Raw genomic sequence first — 24827 nt, 5'->3', positions numbered from 1 at the left:
ACAGTCGGCGGCACGTACATCAAGGAAAGAGCTGTTGATTTGTTAAAACGGAAGGTTTTCAACACAAGCTGCGGGATGTAGTGGATTGGCAGCTCGTCCATCCTGCCAGAGCCATCTTCTGTCAGCTTAAAGCTTTAGAAGTTCATACTGCTGCTCTCCCGAGAGAAAGGCGAGCTCACTTTCCAAAACATGGCATTTCCCTATATCCGGACTTTAAACAGGCTGTGCAGGCGGCACGGCGTGAGTTCATACCGGCCAAGAAGGTCTTTCAGAAAGTGGGAACTAGATACGCCATGCTGTACCCTGCCATGCTGAAGATTCAACACAAAGGGAAGCCACTGATATTCACGGAGGCGAAGGAGGCGCTGAAATTTGCCAGAAAAGCGGAGCGATCACACGGAGAGCTGAAAGGCGATAGTGCTACATCCCCAATAGACCGGCTGAGTGACGTGGAATGAAAGAGCGGGCATTTCCGAGAACCATGCACTCCTGTACTACTTAGAAGCGCCCTGAGCCTCTCCTGATAAGTATATGCTACTCTCCTTGTTTCCCATATCCTGATCATTGAGATGGGTGGGGGGCGGATGGGGCCGCGGACAAGGCCAGTGCACCACGAGACACGGAAAACTTTGGTCCCCAGGACGGACGCTATTGCTGCTCTGGGTGATACGAAAGTCTTTGCCTGCTGGTTTTAGTCTGCTTAAGATTTTGGAAGGCGGAAACTGTTCGGCCACCCTATCGATTGCGGGTGGGGTAGTGTGCCGGTGACCCCGTGCCCTCGAAGGGATGATTCCCGAGCTAAGGTTACAGGAGAACTGTTTTTGGGTTAGTTTTGGGAGGGTCAATGTATCTCAACCTAATTGGGGGGTTGGAGTGGGAGGAGGGGGGGGTTTGTTATTGTTCTGTATTGTTGTACTGCAGCACCTTAATGCTCGACTTCCTGATGACATAGTGTTAACCCTGGCCGCATATGCTTTGCAATTGCGTATAGGACCTGCTACGATAGGCCTCTCGTCGCTCGCCCCGGCCCTTACGCTGCCGGTACACTCACAGCTGTGCCAGACACATCACCAACTGCACCACTGACCGCGCTGCGCTGCCTGACATGGAATATCCGCGGATCCGACTGACCAATGCGCATCTGACCAGGCATCACATCGACATATGTCTCTTGCAGGAAACCCACCTGCTGCAGAACACTGGGGACAAACTACGACATGCTAGGTGGGGTGAGGTGCACACGTCTGGCTGCTCCAGCTATTCCCGGGGGGTGGCCATATTAATTCGTAAGGGCCTGCCCTGGCAAACATTTAAAGTACTGGCTGACTCGGATGGACGATATCTCATATTGCTGGGGACACTGTTTCATAAGCCGGTTATCCTGATTAACACATATGGCCCTAACACGGATGACCCTGGTTTTTTCCGGACCGTCTGGCTCAAAGCACAATCACTGGGAGAGGGGGAGTACGTATGGGGAGGGGATTTTAATGCGGTGCTATCGCTGGAACACGACAGGGAGGGGGCTGCACGCACGCATCACCCGCGCACGGCGGACCTTCTTCGAGGCCTCATGGAGGAATACAATCTGCTAGACTCATGGCGGATATTACACCCCGAAGGGAGGGAGGGCACATGCTTCACCCCACACAGAAAAGCGTGGTCCAGATTAGACTTCTGGCTCCTAACTCCGCATATACATGCTTGGACATCCGAGGTTCACCACAGAGCGCGCACGCTTTCCGACCACTCCCCTGTTGAACTAGTGCTACAGGTCCCCAAACCGTACATCACACCCTTCACATGGCGGCTGCCGGCGCATGCCTTGATGGACCAGGTATTTCGCGAAGAGGTGCACCAACACATACTCGACTATTTTGACCTAAACACGAACTCGGTGGCGTCCATGGGCACCCTCTGGGATGCGTTCAAGGTGGTAATAAGGGGCCACTGCATAGCGGGGCAGGCAAGGGGATTGAAGGACATCAGAAATACCCTTCAGCGGCTGGAGGACCGCCTACATGCTTTAGAAATACAGTATTGCTCTGACCCCTCGGCTGCAACACTGGCGGAAACGCGCACCACACTAACGGAGTACCAAACTGAGGCAGATAGAGAGCTTAAATTCTTACATAAGCATGCAACGGCGCGCCGGTATGGAGAGGGGGATCGCTCGGGCAAAACGCTTGCCCATTTGCTGCGCTCGCAGAGAGCCTCCTCATACATTCCCTCAGTCGAAACATTGAGTGGAGGCCTCGCGTGCACACCTCCGGAGATCCTGGACACATTTCGGTCTTTTTATAAAGATTTATACCGTTCCCGGGAGGTGCCCACTTCGGGAGACCTCTCTGATTACCTAGACACGGTGCAGCTGATATGGTTTAATGCGCACCAAAAAGGGTACTTCGATCGCCCCTTCACTCTCGACGATGTCAAGGAAGCGTTGGGGTCCTTGGCAGCGGGCAGGGCGCCGGGGCCGGTTGGCCTGCCAGCGCAGTTTTACAAGGAATATGCTGAACTTCTGGCTCCCCGGCTGCTGGCTGTCTACGCTGAGGCAGTTGAGTCGGGTGTCCTCCCAGACTCAATGCGGGAGGCCCTAATTATTGCCTTGCTAAAACCTGATAAGAATGCCCAAAAGTGCGACTCATATCGGCCACTGTCCTTAATTAACACGGATGCAAAAATATTCGCTAAAATGCTTGCACTGCGGTTACAACCGGTGTTGCCACTCATGATCTGTCCAGATCAGTCGGGGTTCGTGCCCGGCCGCTCCACATCCCACAACTTACGAACCCTTTTTGGGGTCCTGCACTATTTAGCCCCTCACGTTAAGGCTGCGGTGGTGCTATTGGACGCCACGAAAGCATTCGATCCTCTGGAATGGGGGTTCTTATTTCCCTTGCTACAGCGTATGGGGATAAGTGAAGCTTTTATCCGATATATTAAACTGCTATATACCACCATCACTGCCCGGGTGCGGGTGAACGGGCTTGTATCTGAGCCTTTTGCGATCAGCCGCGGCACGAGGTAGGGCTGCCCCCTGTCACCCCTGCTGTTTGTGAGAGCCACCGAGCCTCTGGCGGCCCGGATTAGACAACACCATGCGGACAGAGGCATCGGTTTTTCCTCCCGAGCATTGACCATCTCAATGTATGCAGATGATATTACACTATATGTAAATGACCCACAGGAGAACCTCTCCCCCATGACGAGTGAATTGATACATTATGGCCTGTTATCGGGAGTAGCCATAAACTGGGAAAAATCGGTAATCCTGCCTTTGACGGCTGGGACACCCCGCTTCACTCCAGACTGCCCGCTGGAATGGGCGACAGGTCCGGTACGCTACCTGGGGGTATGGATCAGCACAGACATGCAAACGTTGTGGGTAGAGAACTATGGACGGGCACTGCGCTGGATAGAGGAAAGGGTCAGCCGCTGGAAACACTTGCCCCTGTCGCTGGCGGGTAGGATAGCTGTGGCTAAAATGGTCATCCTGCCCAAGCTACTCTACTTATTTGTAAACGTTCCACTCCCCCTGACTAAGCGCTTTCTGAACCAAGTGCGCTCGCTGATGATCGAACTGGCGTGGGGGGGAAAGCAGCCAAGGGTGGCCTGGGAGACCCTTACTCTTCCACAGAGACAGGGAGGTATGGCGGCCCCAGATTTTACGCTGTATGCCTACTGCGCACAGGCGCAATTCTGGCACTACTGGGCGCATCCCACGCCGTTTCAGCCACATGTGGCGATAGAGGCGGATAGGGTGGCCCCATTACCGCTCAACACTGCCCTGTATGCACAGTACAAGAGGCGGTGCAAGGAAATTGACACGGTGCACGCGCTTAAGTGGGCATCGGACGGATTGCGCCGTCGGGCCAAGCTGGACTTCCTCTTCACCACATCGATACCTTTACGCGGAAATCCCATGTGGCCCCCGCTGCAAAGCATGAAAACTGGAGAACGCACAACGACGACCGGCCTTCACACGGCATGGGACATTTTCCCTGCCGATACGCTGGAGCAAATGTGCAACGCAGAAGCCCCGACGATGACTGACACCCTGCTCTATTATCAGCTTCGGCATACTTGTCAAAAGCTATCTCCCACATTTCCGGCGCCGCCGCCTAGCTTGCTGGCCCTGGAGAATGTACTGAAGGTAGAATCGGGGCGCAAATTAATTTCCCGCATATATGGACACATGCAAAGTGACCATCCAGTAGTGACCCCGGCGGCGCGCTGTCTGTGGAGTGCTGAACTGGGGGCTGACATCACTGACGCTCACTGGGATTTCGGCTGTAAAATGCTTGAGATCTTGTCCCCCAACTATAGACTCCGGTTGATCCACTTCAAATATATACACATGACATATCGCACCCCCGGCCGGCTGCATCGTATGGGCTTGAGAGACACGGATAATTGCTGGAAATGTGCGGCACGCGGAGCCGATTTCATGCATATGGCATGGGGGTGTCACACTCTTGCCTCCTTCTGGACCAATGTCCTGGCGATAGTATGCACGATCACTGGAATACAGATTCCATGCACCCCGCAGGCTGCACTACTGGGGATCTTGCACATGGTGCAGCCTAAACACCGTAGACTGCCGGCCATGCTCCTTTTGCTTGCTAAAAGACAAGTCGCGATACACTGGGGGGCTACCACATCACCCACCATTAGGGAATGGATTAAAAGTGTAGTATATTACCAGACACAACTCACTCTATATTGGGAGCTCCTGCCGGCGCGTTCCCGACCAAAGGATATATGGGAGCCATTCGCACATTGGTTGGCTCACACAACGCTCCCAGCACTGTAAAATAGCGACCTGCACTGAAGTGGATTGGGAGGAGACGGGCGCCAGGTGGAACATGTGGCGCTGCAATTGTAGCTGGAGATGCGGGAGGAAATGGGGGTATGAGGGGGGATGCGACGGAGGGGATACGCGACAACTGCCGAGCACTGACGAGTGGACGCCTGTTGGTCCTCCGGATAACATTGAGATGGTGGGGAACTGTGTCATCAATATTATGTCCTATACACTCTGCAGTGAATTGTATTTGTTTTGTTGTGAAAATGCAAATAAAAAGAATTAAAAAAAAAAAAGCTTTAGAAGTTATAAGAGAAGATTTTTCACCTTGCCAATATATGAAGCAGACAACTAATATTTTATCTTCATATGATGAGTTAAGAAGCACATTGATAATTGCTGGTTCTAGATCGTGTTAAGGTATCCATCATCTACAATTTCATTGCAGGGTGTGACCTTGGAAAAAACTATATTCATTATTCTACATTTTCCTCTGTGGATACTTTTCAATACTCTGAGCACAACATTCGATGGTGGAACGCCTGATGAAGGCAGTGGTCTGCCGAAACACGCGTAGAGATATATTGGAAACCACCTTAATAATCATGTGTTCATTGAAATGTTTCGCTATACCATTTGTGATCTAATTGTGATCCGCACTATTTTTCAAATAGATCATGTATATCAACATGAATAACAGAGTGTAGTATGAATGTGTGATGAATGAGTATAGTTAGGATGTTGTACAAATATTGGTCTCTGTATGACTAGATTTATCATGTGTTTTATATTTATTGCAAGGATTATAAAGTTTGAATAAATTACTTTTGTATTTTTCTAACTACTATTGTCACTATTTTTTATTCTGATATGTTCTGAGAATTTTATTGTTTTGAAGTTGCCCTAGATTATTTACACAATGCTGAACCTATACATTTGTATTTTTGTTGTTTTTCTTCTTCTTTCCTATCCTTCCTGAGTGTACTGTACAGTACACCTTAAAAGCCCTTGTTTAGTAATTGTCAAAGTCTCACTAATGGCTACACTGTGTTGTTAATTGTTTGTTTTAATAACTGAGGTGATACATTTTATAACAATATTAATAACACTAACAAGTGTGACCGCACACTAAGTCATATTACATTTGTTTGTTCAAGTAATTGAACCACAACAATGAATGCCATGTTTCCTTGATGTTCTTCTGACTTAATTGCTTTTAGGTGTACAAAAGAGGAGGAGACATCATCACCATTGTACTGCCAGACAGAATTCCTGCTGCGCACGACCTCACATGACGTATGACCACAGACATCTCTTCAACATGTGCCACTGTGTGCTACTGACATCTTCATGATGGCCCTAGAGAAAGGTATCAGGTCCAGTACCAAGAAAGTTGCCAGTTAGAAGAAGGCACTGCCACTTACCAAGACCGGTATGTCGCCCAAGATCTTTTTTGGGAAAACAAAAACTGAGCCTGCAGCAAGCTGGGAGCAGCACCCCTGCATCAGTGGACCCACCCCACTAACCTAGGCCCAAGCCCATGTCTGTCACAGATGCTGCCAGTTTAAGCACGACAACGCTGATGAGCAGGGAAGTTGAAATTGACTTATCGTTATCACAAAGTAGTACCCAACCAATGCAGGGAACTGAGATAAGTGGGCAAAAACAGCCGCAACCACCCCCAATAGTAGTTGTTCCTCCCGAAGTAAGGGCAGTTCAGGAGATCAAGCTTCCTGCAGAGGAAGAAGAACAGCAAGCCACTATTTCAGAAGATCCATTGGCTTCTAGATCCCCAGCAAGGAAAAGGAGGGTTAGTCCATCAACGTCTTCTCCAAGCCCCCTTTCTGATGATCTAGACACCACTGGGATCCCGCCTCCATCTGAGTTGGAGACACGCCACACCCAAGAGACAAGGCTAGGGAAAAGGAATGCTTCAGAAAGCCTTAGAGTTATGGACGTAGATCTAGAAGATGAGGATGATGATGTTGAGCCAGTCATCATGGACGTTAGTCCTGCCCCAGTGGAAACCAACATTACCCCATCAAAATTGCTGTGAGGGATGTGGCGCAGATACCACCAACACAGATGATACCACCAACACCACCTCCAGCTTCCATATGTTGACTGCAGCGACCTACATCCACCACAACCACCTTAGTTGAAGTAGGTACTGCAAAGAGTCAAACTTCACACTCACCTCCCAGTTCAGCCAGCATTGCAAGTGGCACCAGCAGTGCCAGAAAATTGACCTCCCCAGTTTGAGACTTCTTTTTGGATAGCAAGAAGGAGGTGAAAATTTGTAGACAGGGTGTTAGTAAAGGCAAGCTTGGAACAAACTAAGGTTAGGATGTTGTACAAATATTGGTCTCTGTATGACTAGATTTATCATGTGTTTTATATTTATTGCAAGGATTATAAAGTTTGAATAAATTACTTTTGTATTTTTCTAACTACTATTGTCACTATTTTTTATTCTGATATGTTCTGAGAATTTTATTGTTTTGAAGTTGCCCTAGATTATTTACACAATGCTGAACCTATACATTTGTATTTTTGTTGTTTTTCTTCTTCTTTCCTATCCTTCCTGAGTGTACTGTACAGTACACCTTAAAAGCCCTTGTTTAGTAATTGTCAAAGTCTCACTAATGGCTACACTGTGTTGTTAATTGTTTGTTTTAATAACTGAGGTGATACATTTTATAACAATATTAATAACACTAACAAGTGTGACCGCACACTAAGTCATATTACATTTGTTTGTTCAAGTAATTGAACCACAACAATGAATGCCATGTTTCCTTGATGTTCTTCTGACTTAATTGCTTTTAGGTGTACAAAAGAGGAGGAGACATCATCACCATTGTACTGCCAGACAGAATTCCTGCTGCGCACGACCTCACATGACGTATGACCACAGACATCTCTTCAACATGTGCCACTGTGTGCTACTGACATCTTCATGATGGCCCTAGAGAAAGGTATCAGGTCCAGTACCAAGAAAGTTGCCAGTTAGAAGAAGGCACTGCCACTTACCAAGACCGGTATGTCGCCCAAGATCTTTTTTGGGAAAACAAAAACTGAGCCTGCAGCAAGCTGGGAGCAGCACCCCTGCATCAGTGGACCCACCCCACTAACCTAGGCCCAAGCCCATGTCTGTCACAGATGCTGCCAGTTTAAGCACGACAACGCTGATGAGCAGGGAAGTTGAAATTGACTTATCGTTATCACAAAGTAGTACCCAACCAATGCAGGGAACTGAGATAAGTGGGCAAAAACAGCCGCAACCACCCCCAATAGTAGTTGTTCCTCCCGAAGTAAGGGCAGTTCAGGAGATCAAGCTTCCTGCAGAGGAAGAAGAACAGCAAGCCACTATTTCAGAAGATCCATTGGCTTCTAGATCCCCAGCAAGGAAAAGGAGGGTTAGTCCATCAACGTCTTCTCCAAGCCCCCTTTCTGATGATCTAGACACCACTGGGATCCCGCCTCCATCTGAGTTGGAGACACGCCACACCCAAGAGACAAGGCTAGGGAAAAGGAATGCTTCAGAAAGCCTTAGAGTTATGGACGTAGATCTAGAAGATGAGGATGATGATGTTGAGCCAGTCATCATGGACGTTAGTCCTGCCCCAGTGGAAACCAACATTACCCCATCAAAATTGCTGTGAGGGATGTGGCGCAGATACCACCAACACAGATGATACCACCAACACCACCTCCAGCTTCCATATGTTGACTGCAGCGACCTACATCCACCACAACCACCTTAGTTGAAGTAGGTACTGCAAAGAGTCAAACTTCACACTCACCTCCCAGTTCAGCCAGCATTGCAAGTGGCACCAGCAGTGCCAGAAAATTGACCTCCCCAGTTTGAGACTTCTTTTTGGATAGCAAGAAGGAGGTGAAAATTTGTAGACAGGGTGTTAGTAAAGGCAAGCTTGGAACAAACTAAGGTTAGGATGTTGTACAAATATTGGTCTCTGTATGACTAGATTTATCATGTGTTTTATATTTATTGCAAGGATTATAAAGTTTGAATAAATTACTTTTGTATTTTTCTAACTACTATTGTCACTATTTTTTATTCTGATATGTTCTGAGAATTTTATTGTTTTGAAGTTGCCCTAGATTATTTACACAATGCTGAACCTATACATTTGTATTTTTGTTGTTTTTCTTCTTCTTTCCTATCCTTCCTGAGTGTACTGTACAGTACACCTTAAAAGCCCTTGTTTAGTAATTGTCAAAGTCTCACTAATGGCTACACTGTGTTGTTAATTGTTTGTTTTAATAACTGAGGTGATACATTTTATAACAATATTAATAACACTAACAAGTGTGACCGCACACTAAGTAATATTACATTTGTTTGTTCAAGTAATTGAACCACAACAATGAATGCCATGTTTCCTTGATGTTCTTCTGACTTAATTGCTTTTAGGTGTACAAAAGAGGAGGAGACATCATCACCATTGTACTGCCAGACAGAATTCCTGCTGCGCACGACCTCACATGACGTATGACCACAGACATCTCTTCAACATGTGCCACTGTGTGCTACTGACATCTTCATGATGGCCCTAGAGAAAGGTATCAGGTCCAGTACCAAGAAAGTTGCCAGTTAGAAGAAGGCACTGCCACTTACCAAGACCGGTATGTCGCCCAAGATCTTTTTTGGGAAAACAAAACAAACAAACAAACAAACAATCTGAGAAAACACCACTTGATCCAGTGGGAGACACAGCTTATCGGCCAAAAAACTGCACATGTTGTTGGTGGAGTGGATGAAGAAAAAGAAGATCTGATCAAGGTGGAAGGTGAACAAGAAGGAGACATTTTCTCTGTTACACAAAGCAGCCCTGTCCCCAGCAGTGAAGTGGTACCGCCCACATCATCATCAGCAACATAGCAATGGCACAAGAGTCAGGCTGAGACACCAAGGGGTACAAGGCAAGAGAGTACTGCAATGAAAAAACGTGCATTGAGCCTAACATCTGTCATCAAGAAGTCAGCTGCATCAGTGGCACCAGAAAAGAAAAAAATCCAGGCAACCATTCCCAGCATGGTTAGGTCAGAGGGGCAGTACGAAAGCAACCACCCAACAGCACGTTTGTACAATGGGAAGCTGGCTAAATGTTAGTGCTGGACCTCTTCCCTATTTCTTTTGTGGAAGGGGTGGGTTTTCTTGAAATTGTGGCAGCCATCTGCCTGAAATGGAAGGTTCCCAGCCGGTCCTATTTCACCAGAGTTGCTGCTTCAGCACTACATCACGACGTGCTTGATTGCTTGGACAAGCTGTGCAGCAGAGTGCTGTTCAACCTATCCACTTGACAACAGACATGTGGATTAGTTGCTAAGCCACTGATTACATGTGCATCACCGCACACTGGATCTCTTTTGTGGGGGTTAGAGAAAAGATATCTGCAGGTGTTGGCAGCTGCTGCGACTTTTAATGCCGCTCGGAAATATGCAACTGTAGCCAAGTTTGCCATTGAGAAATCTCATACTGCTGCAAACTTTTTGGAAGACTTTGGCAACAAGGTCATTGAATGGCTGTGACCAAGAGGGCTTAAAATTGGTTTTGGTGCCAGGGACAAAGGCAGTCATATAGTTAAGGCTATGGCCGATGGGGGCTATTTCAGGGTCCTGTGTTTGGCGCACTGCATTAACCTCATTGTTCATGACTTTCTGAAAAAATAAGACATAGTTAGCAACTTACTGACCACCTGCAGAAGACTCTGCACACATTTCACCCATTCTTTTAAAGCCCGGAAGAAGCTGAGGATCATTCAACGTGAGAATAAAAGGTCAGTTAAGCATTCATCCAGGAGGTGCAAACACGTTGGAACTCAACTTATCAGATGCTTGAACGGCTGTTTGAGCAGTACAGACTAATCAATGAATATTTCATGCAAAGAGGGGATGTTACTGTGAAAGCCATGATCATTGAGATGGACCAATGGGGCCTAGTCAAATGTGTGACAGAGATGCTTCTTCTTTTTGAAGTCTTTACAAGTGAAGTCAGCAAGGAGGACTGTACTATGGGCCAAGCTATGCCATTGTTGCACATGCTACAGGAACAGCTGAATGGGGCATCTGCAATGTATGCAGAAGTGGAGGGAAAAAAAGAAGCATATGAGTTGGTGGAGAGGTTAACCCTTTGCTTTTCCGAAAATACAAGGGTGCAAAGAGGCATTGTATCATCCAACTATTACAGGGACACTGGGAACATTTTGTACTGATCTTCCGGAGATTACAGCCAACTTAGCTATGTCCTTGTCTAACTTTTCTTTGTTGGGAGATTTTAACCTGCATTTTGATGATTACTCTTTACCAGTTATACGTGATTTAGTGGATAGTATGGAATCTCTCCAATTCTCTCAAAAGGTGAGAGGCCATACCCACTCTCAGGGTCATTTACTTGACCCTGTCTTTACTAATGCCACCGATCTTCAGGTTGGAAATTCTACTCCGCTGCCTTGGACTGACCACTGCCTTATTCATTTTTCTTGGACTCAACAAGCCAGTAGTAGACCAGTAACAACATCTACCAAAATGTTTCGGGCATGGTCATAACTCCCACTAGATCGCTGGGTATCAATACTTAATGGTACCAGACCTGCACCAGAGTCCAATCCGATCACTGCAAGTCTCCAGTTTGAAAACTGGTTGATTTCCTCTTTGGATATAGTGCTCCCAAAGAAACACATTAAGGATAAAAGTGGAGCAAACCGAACAGCCTGGTACACCCCCAAACTGCGTAGACTTAAGCAGGCTTGTAAGCAATCTGAAAGAAAATGGAGAAAAGATCACTCCATTATTTATAAAGTGATCTATAGGGAGGACATAAAAAAGTATAAGGAAGAAATTAAGCATGCTCAGTCTCTTTACTATGAAAACCAAATATTGTCATCCCCCAATTCTTCTTGCGAAATATTTTGCATAGTGAAATCACTTATTAAACCCCCTACCCTACCTACTCTGTGCGATGATATGTTATCTCGCTGTAACCAGCTAGCCACTTTTTTCTCCAATAAAATTCAAGATATCTATACTTCTTTTCACCAAACAGTTTTAATCAATGCTCCCTCAACCAACAACAAAGGAGGCTAACTGTATTTTAGCTGGTTTTCCCCTCCTGGATCAACCCACCTTGCAAGGTATACTTGGCCAGCTGAAATCAGGCTCCCCTAAAGATACAGGGCCCGATTCACAGAACAAACTTAAGACATAATCCTAAACTTAGTACCATTTTGGTATTCACAGAATGCACTTACTACTTCTGGTATTCACAGAATGAACTTACTACTTTTGTGATTCACAGAATAAACTTACTACTATTACTACTTACTGCTATTCACAGAATGGATTTACGACTACTAACTTTACGTCCGCACTCGGGCTGAAAATTCCGGCCCGGAGACGGGGCTTCCGGCCCGGAGGCGGGGCTTCCGGCCCGGAGGCGGAGCTTCCGGGCCGGAGACGGAGCTTCCGGCCCAGAGTTGGAGATTTTGGCCATGGTTAAATCTCCGCCACTGGCCGGAATCCCCACCTCCGGGCCGGAATCCCCACCTCCGGGCCGGAATCCCCACCTCCGGGCCGGAAGCTCCGCCTCCGGCCCGGAAGCCCTGCCTCCGGGCTGGAAGCTCCGCCTCCGGGCTGGAAGCTCCGCCTCCGGGCCGGAATTTCCGGCCCGAGGGCGGACGTAAAGTTAGTAGTCGTAAATCCATTCTGTGAATAGCAAAAGTAGTACATTTATTCTGTGAATCGCAAAAGTAGTAAGTTCATTCTGTGAATACCAGAAGTAGTAAGTGCATTCTGTGAATACCAAAATGGTACTAAGTTTAGGATTTTGTCTTAAGTTAATTCTGTGAATCGGGCCCACAGTCTCCCCCATTATTTGAAATCGGATTTTTGGTACAGTTGTTACTGTTATCTTAGATATGATTAATGCATCATTTCAGAAAGGCATAGTTCCCTTTTCCTGGAAGCAAGGAATGGTCAAAGCGTTGCTGAAAAAAACAAACTTGGACCCTGAGGTATTGGGAAATTATCGTCCTATTTCTCTGTTGCAAAGGGATCAGAAAAATGGCTGAAAAACATGCGAATAGTGTTCTGTCCAGGTTTCTGGAAAGCAATAACTGTCTTCACTTGTCCCAAACTGGTTTCAGACCCCTACAGGGCACAGAAATTGCCCTTCTGACTGTGGTCGAGGCTACTAGAAAAATCTTAGACAACGGGGGCTGCGCTGCCATTATCCTTTTAGATCTTAGCGCAGCCTTCGATACAGTCAATCATCAGTTGCTTATCCAGAGGCTTAAAGATGTAGGAGTGACTGATTTGCCCCTTAAATGGATTAATTCATTTCTGGATGACCGGTCATTTCAAGTGTTTCATGAAGACTGCATTGCTGACCCTCAGCCGCTTCGATGTGGGGTTCCTCAGGGATTTTCCCTGTCCCCCATGCTCTTTAATGAGTATATGAGCCCCCTGGCAGGTGTCGTGGAACCTTTCGGCATTCAAATTGTTACTTATGCCCATGATACGCAGCTGATTGTCTCTTTTAATCAGCTTAACAACACTGCCTCGGAGTTGGCCTTGTGTTTGGGAGAGATCTCAGCATGGATGAATGCTCATTCCTGAAGTTGAATGGATCTAAAACAGAGTTGATGTTTTGGGGTAATTCCTCCTTACCTAACTTAATATCATCTTGGCCAAATTGTTTTGGCCTTCCCCCATTCCCCAAAGATTATATTAAAAGTTTGGGGGTGTGGCTGGATCGTAACCTTGATTTTGGGGAACAAGCAAGGAAGGTTGCTGGCAGCTGTTTTGTGTTGATGAGGATGACACGGAAAATTATTCCTATCCTCCCTTTCGCTGCAAGGAAAGTGGTGGTCCAGTCCCTCATTCTTTCCAGGCTCGACTATGCCAATGCCCTTTACCTAGGAGCACCTTGCTCCACGGTCAAGACATTGCAAATAGTACAGAATTGTGCGGCACGTCAACGCCTGAACATCCCCAATCGACAGTCAGCACGGACGGCCTTGGCCACCCTTCACTGGCTGCCTATTCAGCAGAGAGTGCAGGTCAAGGCTCTCTGCATTTTACACAAGATTTTGTCAGGTTCTGCTCCACCTATCATTTGTTCCCTCGCCTCCTTTTACCATCCTGCCAGAACCCTGCAATCAGGCAATAAGTGGTTGGCAGCTGTTCCCAGAATTAGGAAAGTACGTGCAGGGGGTCGTCTTTTTTCATATAATGTAGCAAGGCTATGGAACACCCTCCCCCTAGACATTCGGTGCAAAACTAACCACCTGGTCTTTCGGAAACGTTTAAAAACTTTTTTGTTTCGATAAATTGATACTTAGTTAATAAACTTTGGCCTCTAGCGCTGGGATGCCTTTGGTAACCATGTGCTTTACAAATGTTTTACAATTAAAATTACATTTGCTCCACAATTCTTGATCCAAGGTACAAACCATTACTGCACACTTTCATTCCTTTTTAAGACTGGGATGTTGCCAGCTACAAAACTTGGAAAGCTGTGCAAGCCAGTCAGCTAGAAAATGAACGACCGGGATTTAGAGGCCCCGCTCCACCAGGGCACAACAAGTACTGCAGGCCAACCTTCAAGTTCAACTTCAGAGCCTCATGGCAGTGCAGTTGTCTCACAGCAGCCAAAACCACCAACAACACCAAGAACAACATCATCAACAATCTTATCAAAGTCACATAAACAGCTAAACAAAAAATTGATACAGCTGGCAGTCTCTCTTTATGAGGAGACATAAGATATTTCCAAATGTTTCCCAGAGAAGCTTCTTTCAGAGCGAGAGAGTCATGAAGGGAGGAGATGTAAGCTGTTGAATGAGAGTCAGCCTTCGAATGACCGTTTAACGAAGTCTAACTCCAAAGAAATTGGTAGCATTTAAACACCTCATGATAAAAATATTAATTTTTAATCAATTGGTCACAATTATATTCCAATTTAATATGGTGGAGGGAGTTATGGAAACTTGTTGCATAGTTCTCTGTTGCAAGGTATAATACTGGTGAGGTGACTCGAGCGATGAATGCGCTTGCTGACAATCTATAGTTAAAGGTTTGAGTCATTAAATAACTCAGTGGGGGTTGGGAGCTCAGATATTCCTGTGGCTGGGAATAACATGCAACAATACATCACAGATTTCTGTTAAAAGAAGAGTTAAAGCATTTTTGTAGAGATATTCATTTAATTTTCAGCTGTTGGGTTACTATACAATAGCTCAGTGAATTATGCACCTACTGAAAACATAGTCATGCAGTATCAAAGGTATAATATTTAATCCTGGCAGCTATTAAATGAAGCATTCTATATCAGAGATTAATAAAATGGGTTTAATTTGTTAGTAATATAGTGTCAACCACACACAAGGCCTGATCCACAAAGGGCCTCTACACTAGTGGTAGAGGCCCCACAGTTCTGGGGGAGTCTCTGCACTCGGGCGTAAACTCCCCAATCAGAATTCTCATTGCAGAGAATCTGCCGAAGTGGGGAGATTCTCACCCCCAACACTGTGGAGCCTCCACCACAAGTCCATCAGCCCTTTGTGAATCAGGCCCTGTTTTGTTTCTTTGTTGTACAAATTGTCATTAGTGTAATGACGCACCCAGACCTTCATTACAGATTCTTAGTTATACAGAACTAAGTCAATTATTTTTTTTAATCATGCTTTGTCTCTTAGAAACCCATGATATGACACCCAAGTGTACCTTTGCTGAGGATTCTGGAGGCAATGATCCAAATGCACTGCTTTATTTGACCTTTAACGTCAATCAGCAGAACAAAACAAATTGGATAAAATTAATTTAGGGAGCTGATTTAAAGTTTGACGGATGAAAGGTACTGGCATCCCGAGTGACCTCCACGCACGAATCTAGAGTTGTCTGCCAACCCCGAGTACAACTCTCAACATTGAGAGGATGGTCAATATTGTAAAAGCTTCATGGACAGCTCTCTAAAACTAGACAGCTGCATATAAAACCTTTACACAGTTTATATTTTAAAAAAACACACTTCAAAAGCAGGAGTTTAGTTTTGTGCAGTAAAAACTTATGACTTCCACATCATCAGAATTTCCTCCCATGGTGTGGGAGTCATTTTTAGGTCAAGGCAAGGTAGCGCTTGCACTACCCTGCGAGGCATGCTGTATTCGAATATGGACTTGAAGCTCCGCCCACTCTCCACCCATATTTTTGATTGGCGTGTGTCATTGTCCTTTGTAAATGCTGGCTTCTGGTTTGTGAATAGGCTTGTTAGTCCCTCCTTTGTACCGCCTTGTCTTCATATGTAACCTCTCATGAGGACTGGCCCTTTTACTTGTGTTGTTACACGGTATGTCTTATTTTTTTTTTTAATGAGTTTCTCCTACTGCAGGCACGACATGATTTCCTGCAACATTCAGCGCGCCATGCGCAGTTTCACTTTCCAAGCAGCCCGGAACAATGGCGGCCACTTTTTTGATAATAAAAGGTATTGTCATTTACAATACCTGTAGCTTAAACTCTCGCAAATGCAAGACCTATTACATTGCAAATGCTTGTTCTTTTTTCTTCCCTCAAAGTCGGGTTGTACCTGGCAATGATGGACAGCAAATAAAAGACATATACTCACCCACTCTCAATAGGGTAGGTTGTCGGATGGCTAACCTCCGGCGGCTTGGCAAAGAACAGGCCATCAGAGGACTATGATGTGAGGGAGCAGGACAAGGATCTGTTATTGGCAAACTTTTGGTCTCCCTCTAATTCTGGTGTGCTGACCATGAGTTTGGCGGGGAGGGTACTCCGTCGCTGCTGCGATGGAGCATCTCCACCAACTCTAAATCAGCCCCTTAGTGATTGTGAGCAAAGTAAACCATATATTGCAACTCTGCACTGGTAGGAAAATTAAAGCCCTTGCCAACTTCCACACTTTGCAGGCTGCTGTTGCACAGTTTTGTAGTGTTCCCGAAAGAGGCACCAGTACAAAATCAGGAAGATTAACTGGGGCTGCTCCATACCCTTGTTTGGGATCAAGAATAGCTGCAAGGACTGGATTCCAACTGCTTCCCACTCTACTTCAGTATTGATAGTGCTAAATCTTAGGTGGTGAAACATAGCTTGGACCTCTGAAATATAAATTTGCTCCCTCTGTTCCACTTGGAGTTGGTCCTTAACTACTTCCCTTCCACTTCAACCACCATGGGAAAATCTGGACTTTGGCTGAAATTACATGGGTCTACTTCTTTTTCAACAGCAGTTTAGGGATTACTATATATTGTCTATTAGTTTCTGGCACTTAGTAGAAGATTTTCTTCAACTAGATAAAAAAACAAATTCATTTGTAGCACTGGATGGTGAAGCGAGGGCAATACACTAGGTATATCACTGTACACATTTGAGATAAAAATCTCACAAGAAAAATTAGACATTGCTGCATTTGAATGATTTTACCATAATAAAATCCAAGCATGATCCAAAATAATGATCCATGTTTCATGCATCTCTTGGGAATGTTGAAGGGTTCACAATTTCTGCCATTTGTTTGTAATCAGGATGTCAGGAGTTCAAATCGAGACTGAGCAGCATGACTGTGATTTTGAACAAAATGCTTATCTAGCGTTGACCCACATAGCCCACTGTAAAGTGTGAGTAACACATAAGTAGCAGCGCAGATTGCAAAGATCACTGTTGTTGTACATTTAATTCAGTGCTCATTCATTTAGTCAGCCCATACTATCGGTAGTTCTTGGAGAAACCCAGGAATATAACACTTTCTTCTCAGTTTAGAGCTAGGAACATCATGTAAAATATGAGGAAGTTCACTGGTCATCAGGTCAGCAGAGACTGCGGCTTCTGCTTCCTGGGGGAAGACCGCCTCCCATATTTAAGAAATCCCTGCCAGCCAAGTGGGAATCTTTGCCTTCAGCAGGGCTGCAGTGCCGCAATGAATCTCTGCCGAGTTGGTCCCATGTTTTATGTGCCCAGTGTGTGAACATTTTTGTTTACAGGAAAAATACCACCAGGGAAGATTGTTTTCAGAAAACAAAAGAAAATGGTTCCAATGATGGAGGGCGTGGCCAAGCCAGCTACGATGGAAATGCTTAAGCTGTGAGCTCAGCATTAACCTGCATTAATCCTGGTCACAGGATGATCCTACGTGGCCATCTGCGATAATGAGACGCCCTAATGTGATCGCTGCTCCTAGGCAATGAGGCACAGGGGCAGCCCAACCTTGGAAACAGCCAGAGAGGCTGGGAGTGAGTTGCAGTGTTCAGCCGTCGTAATGGCAGCAAGTGCAGGCTCACAGAGGGGCCTGGGAAGTGTGTTCTCTTGAGGGTGAAGGGGGTGTGGGTCTGAGCAGGGCTGAAGTAGCCTTCAGAGCAGCTCCTGCCCGGAGAGCCTGGTAACATCAGGAGGTGGCCCGTCCACTGGTGGTTCAGTGGCTCACAGGGGTCTAAGGCGCGAAGGCGGCCTGGCCCTGTCCCCAGCAGGAGCCTGAGGCCCTGAATAGCAGCAGAGATCACCTGAAGTAGTGCTGGCTGCCCCACGGGCAGCCAGCGGATTACTGGGGAACTGAGACTGGAAGCCCAGCTTGATGCATCACCCCACAACAACAAGGATAGAGATGGAGTGCAGAGAGCCCCCCCCCCCCCACCCGCTAGACAGCGCTGTTCTCCCCCATGGTACAGCTAGGGGAGGAGTGCTGGGAACACACACGGCCTTCTATTGAGCCCCCAGGAGGAACACAGGACCCAGGGCTCAACCCTGCAAGGTAGGCTCCAGGCAGTGGAGGCAGGCGGCGGCCACTATTATCCCTTTCCTGGAGCAATTGGGAGTAGGCCAGGAAAGACCAGATTGGCAGAGTAGATGCGGAGTGATGGGGCAGAGGAATGGGCAACCCACTGGTATAGGAGACCTGCAAGGAAGCTAGTGCCTGGCCCAGTGCAACGATAGCAGTTGCCCTGAGCATGGCCCCCTTCCAAGGTACCTGGGATATGCAGGGCACTGTGATAGGCCCTGTAGCATGATTTTCTGCCTCTCCCAAGTACTTGGGGAGCCAGAGAGTTAACGGTTTATGTACCCAGGGAGGCGCTGGAGACTGGTAAGATTTCCTGCAGCTGCACTCTTGCCTGCCCGAGATGTGGAGCAATGTGAGAGCCACCCAGAGAGGAACCTGGCCTGGTGGAGGTGTTGTTGGGCTTTGGAGGGGCTGGAGGAACCCATCGGAAGACTGTCCAGGCATTTGGGAACACTGCTTGGTGGTGCAGGAGGGCATCTATTGAGCACTTGGTGCCAATGGGGCCCGGAGGAAGGTGAGGGGACTCACGGGTGAATACAGATGGAGCAGCCTGCCCCGTGCTGGGACCTGATGAACATTCTTTTGCTAGCCCTGACCTCGTGCCCAGAAATGGCGATGGCCAGGTGGAGGACTGAGACATAGGGCCTTCTGGATGGTGCAAAGGGCATGCGACACAGCCCCTTGGAAACAAAGACGACCCAAGAGGGGTGACTCAGATGCTGCTGCTTACTCTGGAAAAATCCTTCCAACCATTGAAGACTCTAAGACAACTCTCCAAAAAGAGATTGCCAAGGTGTCAGTTGAACTTGGCTTGCTGCAGGCCAAACACCACAAGTTAGCAGACAAAGGTCAAGGCCTCTGAGGAAGCCATAACTGAACATCAACCAGTGCAGCAGATGATGCAAACACAGCAGTCTGCACTAATGGACTGAGTGAGCAACCTGGAGCACCGAAGCAAAGAATGCTAAAGGGCGCATTTGGCGCAACAACAAGCCTCCCATAGTGCTTGGAGAGTTCTGGCATCGTGACTTACCTGGAGAAATGAATGAGCATAGAGGTGGCCCCAACCCAGCTCACTCCCTTCTTTTTTCACTTGAAAGGGCATACAGAGTCCTGGCTTGGCCGCCGGCCCCAGGGCACCCATCCAAATTGTTACATTAAAGGGACACCCTATTACAGTGGGCCTGGGAGGGGGGTAATGGCCACTTGTCTCTGTTCTCCGACTTTACAGCCACTGTCCAGGCCAAATGGAGCTCCTTCCTTAACGGGTGTTAAGGCAGGCAGGACTCAGTTACTCTCCTTTTCCCCACGAAGTTGAAGGTTACGGTGTATGGCAACACATACTTCTGTTTGGACCCAAACAAGACCTGGTCCTGCCTGGAAATGTACCAGGAGCGTAAGCGAGAGCTGGATCCCAGTAAGGTGAAGTCTGAGAGTAGACGTGAGCAGAGGCGCCGCTCCCGGGGGGCAATGATAAAGGCTCTTAGCGAAGTGAACAAGAACATAAGCATACAGAGACAAGGCTGCAGCTTCACAGCCAACGGCAAAGATCACAATTGCTAGGCTATCTGACTTTGATGACAGTGTAACCTTAGGACATCGGGCAGGGGGCTCGGACGCAGACAATCTGGAGCAGGAGGGAGTGGTGCAGATCAGAGCTTCCGAATCCCCTCTACTTCCACGGACGGAATGATTTCACAGTCACACACGCATACACACATCATACGCTGGTGGGGTCCATTACACCAACATTCACTCTAAATCACACTATCCGTGCCCTGTAAAGGAGAAACACCTTTCACATATGCTCTATCTAATCTGCCTGTACTTTGAGGTCAATGCGACCAGCTAGTTGCTATGGATCTAGTAAAATACATTTCAAAGGATACATAATAAAATCAATAAAACATGACCAGAAATATTCACCCGAGACAGGAATTCAAACAGATTGTTCATTTATCTAAAGTTTCAAGAATAGCCAATTAAATGCAAATTTCATTTCTCTCATATTTACCTATTCTGTCTAAATGTCAGATCCTAAGTCCGAACCGGTCCTCTGTAGAAGCAATTAGAGTCTTCTGTCGTCATATAGAGTCATCGTCCTCTCCGTCAGCATAGAGACCTCGCATCATCAGCTCGGGAAGAAGTGGCGCTAGACCTCTCTAGTCTACTATTTTTTATACTGAAATTTACATTTTAAAAAAGTAACATTTCTTTATTCAGAACGGATGAATGGCGGAAATAATGTCATCTTGGTACTTTTTCGATATTATACGGGAGGTTCTCACACATAGGTTGTCCCAAATAATGAATAGCAGAATTGAACGGCCATGACTAATTCGCTACATCTACGGATGTCTCTACAAGGTGAATTTTTTGCAAAAAATGGGTTCACACTAAGTTTGTATCAACTTTTCCGTCTTTCAGGGGCTTTTGGCAGATATCCCAGACTTGTCATCATGCTTATGGCTATTCAGCTCATCGGAGGTGCAAGGTCACAGGCAGAGCGAAGCCTTTCTGTAAATTTCCAGCAACTCCAATGCAGGCTGCCGGTGGTGGCCATTTTGTGGCAGGCCACAATTGACAACTTTAAGCAAAATAGACATAAAACAGAATTACTGCATAGAAATGATTATACAGTGTTATTCCCCTGCTAATACCCTTATGTGTGTGTATTTATCTAGCCATTTGCGACATCAGAAGCCATTAATGCATATTAATTATAAGCGCAAAACACCATAACATCACATAAGCAACATCGTTTTCTGTCAGTTTGCTCACCAACTTAGTTCACTTGTTATTTAGCCATGCAATAGCATTCCCACGTGTAATTCTCTTGTTAATAAGGTTGATTAGTCAACATTCGACAAACTTTTAATACTTAATAATTAATCAGTAGTACTTTTAGTTATAACATGCGAAAATGAAACAGGTATTCGGTTTTAAAGTAAAAACCCTGCTCCATCAATCCCCCCTTTGGTAATATATAATCACCACAAAAATCAAAACCCCAAAAATCAATTTAGTTTCCCCTTTTGGAAGAATTTGAAATATCTTCTTGTTCTTATTTTTAGACCCTAGTTTCCATCTCATCTTCCTTTTTAGTTTCTATATACATGCTTTCTCTTAGCTCTTCTAGTTCTATTTCTTGTGGATCTCTTTCTGATTTCTTTTGTCTCTTTTTAACATTTTCTTTTGTGATTTTCTTTTTATTTCTTCTATATCTACAACACATGCATCCTAATCTAAGGATCAATAATGCAACTATTACACAAGTTAATGGAAATAATATCTTACCAAATATGGTACTACCTATCTTAGCTACAAAATTCTTAATAGCAATCATCTTGTTAGCCATTTTAGTCCAGATACTTTCAGCTTCCAGTGGTACTAAATCTTCATATAAATCAGTAATATTTTTTATGTAAACTTTTAGATCTTTACTTTCGTCAGGAATGTAAGTGCAACAATGTTGAACTTTCAGCCTTCCAAAGACTCCACCCTCTTTTGCTAAAAGAATGTCAAGGGCAAGTCGATTTTGCATAGCCATAGCATGCAAAGCAACCATTTCTGTATTAACCAAAAGAAAGCCTCCAGCGGTGCTTGTTGACAAGCGATCTACCACTGTTGACAGCTTCCGAATGCCATATGCATTTAAAGAAATTCCCACTGCTGGAATTAAAGCTCCAAAAATATCTCCTACAATTTCTGTCCATGTTTCTCTTTTATAGCGTATTAATGTGTTAGAATGTTCAGCATCATCTACTCTATCCATGTGAAAAATCTTTGGAAAGACCAGGCCAACATAACATGTACCAAACCAATGGTCAGGCAAACGGTAATAAGCCTTGTTCCCACAAATATAATACACTCCCAGAAAAACTGGATCTTCTCCTCCTCTAAATCCCCATCCGGTTGCAATAAAGTATGTATCATGGCACTCACTAGTCCCTATGAAATAATAATCATATTGGGATCTCCTCCTGGTAATGCACTGTTAGACCTATGTCCTAGGGGTAGCTTGGCTCAGGTCACCTGGCTCACCACTCCGTTTGGCTTTTCAGGCCTGCATCCTACTCAGCTCGCAATCTTGCGCCACATCACTCAAAAAGAACACTACACCGATTTTGTAAAAGATTTACTGTGAACTTTATAACATTTCTTTCTGATTAAGATCCAGTTTTCAGTTTGACATTACAATCGGAACCAGTTCATTTTATTTGCATTTGAACCTCTCTCTATAGTCTAAGGCCAAACCTGGACGTTACTGTACTAGATAAACTCTTCTTCACAGGCTTCTTTTTCTTCAACTCTTAACACCCTGTTTCATTTACAACTGGCAGGTATGGCTTGACACTTGTTGACATGAAACATTATTAACAACTTGGCATCTTACTACCACTCTTGAGCTCTGGGAGGACATCTAATCCCCTGTGCAACCTTGCCCGGTAACCGCCCCCTATTGCACACCCTCCAAGATTTTACATCCTTCAACAAATTAGTGGATGATACAGCCTATACAAGGTTCTGCTGACACGACTCCTTTCACTGGACCACCTGATTCTTAAGGAAGGTTCTCTAGATTGCCTGACAGCACATTACTTTAGTACCATTTACTATGGCCCTCTATTGAAGCTGTTGTTCCCACATGGGCCTCCAGAGACTTATAAGAATATCATACAGGTCATGACATCATTTCACAACATTATATAGGCTTTCACTCCCCTCACGATCTATGTGGGTCTACTATGGATCGCGGCTTCCCATAGATGAGAAATAATTACAGGGTTCCATTAAGAAGTATCCTGAACCCAGCTGCGGGCCACACAGAACTCTCTCTCCCCCTCCCCTCTCTCTAGGGCCCAGCTTACGGTACAGTCCCATGGTCCTCTGTTCCAGGAGTCCCGCCGGAACTTGGTTGGCTGTCCCTTCACGATAGGGGAGACGGGGCTATTCTTTCCTGTGTGGATGGCGCAAATCCGGGTACTTCCCCAGATCTACACTCCCCTCCCTCCGGGTCAATGCCTCACTCCGCTACGGCTTCTTGGCAGCCAGCCGCAGTAACACCAGTTGGGGCCTGGGAGTTTCTTGTACCCCGCCTCCGAAGCCAAGGTAGCGCAGACTTCCTCCTTCTCGTCAGCGAGGGGCGGCGCTACGGCCCTCTACACGTGATCGGGGGACGGTGGCCTCTAGGCCGGTCCCGCCTCCCTTTCCTGCCTCCTGAAGTCATTCTCCTCAGATGTCCGCAGTCTCGCTGATCCCCAGCTCCGCTCTTCCTGCAGCCCACGGGACACCGCCAGTCCAATCCAAGGACCACCAGCCACCCGACGATCTCAGGATGACACTGAGGTCTGCTTCAGGTTGGGACTCGTCGCGGGTGTTACGAGGGGGTGGGCGGGGGAAAAGGGTCTGGTGCTGCACGATGCTACCGGGTAGGCTCCGGGACAGTTGAACAGAGTGGCCCCGTCCTCTCGCTACGGCGGCAGTCCACTCCTCGACAATTATGGATGGGAGGTTACCGCCACGGCCAGTCTGTTTCTCCCCCTGCTGCCAGAAAGGTACTCGGGATGAGTCGGTCCTAGGTCACAATCCTAGACCCCCTCCATGGGCCCCCAGTCCCTAATGAGACTTCCAGAATTACGCTGCTCCTCCAGTTCACCGCCTGCATTCAGGGACCGGTCACAAGGGTAGGGATGGCGTTACTAGGATTAGGACTCAGTGCAGACCCGCGGACCTGTCCGTTCCCCTCTGAGTACAACCACCTCCTCACACAGGTGCCTTACTCCTGAATGACTCCACAGCCCAACTTGATTCTAAAATGGCCGCCCTCCTGCCACCTCTATTTATCACCTTGGGCTGGACTTGCCAGAGGGGTCCAGAAGGTTCTGGAATCTCCCATGGCAGTCATGGCCCGGGTGCTGAGGTGACAGTTGGAGCCACCATTTTGTGAATCCTACCTTCCTCATCTATCTACCTCAGTGGAGCACCTTGCGCCTTTTTCTCATGTGATGAGGAAAAGGCGCCCAGAACCTCTACATCAGCACCCCAAAAAGTTTGGTAGACAGAAAAAAATGAGAAGGGGACAAGGGATAAAAATAATAAAATGAGGAGGGAACTGCCAAAGGGCTGACAGGTCTAACACGCGTCCCCCCCAGCTGAAAGTGGGGAGAGCTACCCAACCCCTTGGGAGTCCTCTTCACTAAG

The sequence above is a fragment of the Triturus cristatus genome, chromosome 1_2, assembly GCF_964204655.1.
Source record: "Triturus cristatus chromosome 1_2, aTriCri1.1, whole genome shotgun sequence".
Taxonomy (NCBI): Eukaryota; Metazoa; Chordata; class Amphibia; order Caudata; family Salamandridae; genus Triturus; species Triturus cristatus.
The sequence above is the reverse complement of the archived record's forward strand: the minus strand, read 5'-3'. Positions refer to the sequence as shown.